The sequence below is a fragment of the Carlito syrichta genome, unplaced genomic scaffold (genome assembly GCF_000164805.1).
Source record: "Carlito syrichta isolate Samal-C Ts95f unplaced genomic scaffold, Tarsius_syrichta-2.0.1 Scaffold310779, whole genome shotgun sequence".
Lineage (NCBI taxonomy): Eukaryota > Metazoa > Chordata > Mammalia > Primates > Tarsiidae > Carlito > Carlito syrichta.
In genome coordinates this window covers 12,082-14,475 of record NW_007254875.1, presented here as the reverse complement: position 1 = coordinate 14,475, position 2,394 = coordinate 12,082, and the positions used below count along the sequence as shown (strand labels likewise).

Here is a 2,394-nt window from a genome sequence, read left to right as displayed (position 1 = left end):
AAAGTGAGGACAAAGGAGGCCCAAACGTTCCTGCATGATGTCTACCTAATCCTGAATTGTACCCCACATCTTTAAAATAAAATATACAAAATAAATAAATAAAAATAAACTATGGAAGCGGGCAGGCGCAGTTCTCTGGAGAATGACTGACGCTATTTTGGCTCAGTTCGCGCTGGGGTGCCTCGAAAGCATGAAGGGTCAGCGGGCGAGTTGTAGGCCATGGCGGTGGCCGCTCGGCTGTGGCACTTCCTGCCCTTGGGACGTGGAGCCGTCTTGGGGGCTCGGCTCCCTGCGGGAACTTGCGGCAGCCGCGGGCATTGCGGCCCCCGGCGACTCCGGGGCTCCAGGTACCCCCGCCGTCCTGCTCTCGCTGCTCCCTACTGGGTAATGGGAAACCCAGGAACTTGGGGAAAAGCCTGTTAGTCTCAGTCTTGTCTTGTTTGGGTTTTGAAACTTATGAAGTCATTTCTCCGGCTGCTGTGGTTCATGCCGCAGCCAAAGTTGAAGAAATCCTTGAACAATCTGACTACTTGTATGAAAGTGGAGAAACAGAAAAACTTTTTCAGTTGCTATCCCAGTGCAAGGAAAGTGATGATGCAGAGTTACTGTGGCGTTTGGCACGGGCATCACGTGATGTAGCTCAACTTAGCAGGACCTCAGAAGAGGAGAAAAAACTATTGGTGTATGAAGCCCTAGAGTACACAAAAAGAGCACTAGAAAAAAGTGAGTCAAATTTTTCAGCTCATAAGTGATATGCAATCTGCATTAGTGATGTTGGAGATTGTGAAGTCATCAAGGTTAAAATTGCAAATGCATACATTATCAAGGAACATTTAGAGAAAGCAATTGAACTGAACCCTAAAGATGCCACTTCAATTCACCTTATGGGCATATGGTGCTACACATTTGCTGAAATGCCTTGGTATCAAAGAAAAATTGCTAAAATGCTGTTTGCAACTCCTCCTAGTTCCACCTATGAGGAAGTCTTAGGCTACTTTCACAGGGCAGAACAAGTGGATCCAAACTTCTACAGCAAAAACTTGCTTCTTTTAGGAAAGACATCCTTAAGACTTCACAACAAAAAGCTTGCTGCTTTCTGGCTAATGAAAGCCAAGGACTATCCAGCACACAGAGAGGAGGATAAGCAGATACAGACTGAAGCTGTTCAGATGCTTAGAAGTTTCTGTGACAAGAATTGAGAACCTTTCAGAGGAGAAAATACATGAAATATCTAATAATCACTGCCTTTTTATTGAATTATAAAGATAATGCATGAACCATAAAAAAAAAATAAAAATAAACTATGGTGACCATATATCTTGGCTAATGATAGATAGTCCTGGACTGCCTGAGACCTTTTCAATTTACATCTGTTTTTCTGGTATAATTACTAATGACCCCCACATTTTGCTATCAAAAGTATTACAATTTGATGAAAAATTATGTTGTCACCAGGTATGGCCACCAAAGACACCTTATATTCACATGATAAAGAAAAAGGGTGTGGTGATGAACTCATAGCTCTTTGTTAATAAATAAAATAAAATATCTCAGAGATATTTTATGTGTATATATATAAACCATTTATAAAATCTAGAGTAGAACTATAATATGTCTATCTTCATTATACTGCTGTAATTTGTTGAGATGAAAGGAAAAATATGCTTATTGCTGAATTTTGCTTTACTCATTAAGCTTCAATGATCTATTCTTCAGAAACAGCAATTAAGTCTGACTGGCATGTAATACCTCATTTATGTACATCAGTGTATCCTATAGTAAAACTCTGTGCTGAGTGAAGTACAGAGGTAATCATCTACACCAGTGGTCACCACTAAGATCTTTCTAAGCTGTAAATCTTGAGGGAAATGTAAAATGTTATTATTGCTTAATCATTATCATTAAAGTGCATAGAATTGTAGCCATTGCCATTGGGAAATCTGCATTTAATGTAAGAAATGTTCTTTGCAAGATGAATTTCATGCCTAACTTCATAAATAAGCCATTAGGTGGAAGTGGTATCAGCATTTGACTACATCTGCCAAAAAAAAAAGAAAAGAAAAAAAATAATTTTTTGACTGGCATTTCTTTTCTTTAAGAATGCCAAAAATAGGTCCCCAGTGTCTTCTGGAATGTAAAATTTGTGCTGAGAGGTCCACTGTTAATCTGATAGGTCTCCTTTTGTAGGTGATGGCCCTTTTCTCTGTCTTTAAGATTTTTTTATTTTGCATGACCTTAGATAGTCTGATGACTAAGTACTTTGGGGATTGTCATCTAATATAATGGCTCACAGGAGTTATCTGAAATTCTTATGTTTGCTTGCTTGTTTACCTCTCTGGCAAGATTGGTGAAATTTTCTTGGATTATATCCTCAAATACATTTTCCAGGTTGTT

The 2,394-nt window shown here is 39.0% G+C and overlaps 1 pseudogene; it reads left to right on the top strand.

Moving 5' to 3' along the window:
* The first annotated feature begins 219 nt into the window (after positions 1 to 219).
* Positions 220 to 1,199, top strand: LOC103270917 (annotated as a pseudogene).
* The last annotated feature ends 1,195 nt before the right edge of the window (positions 1,200 to 2,394 follow it).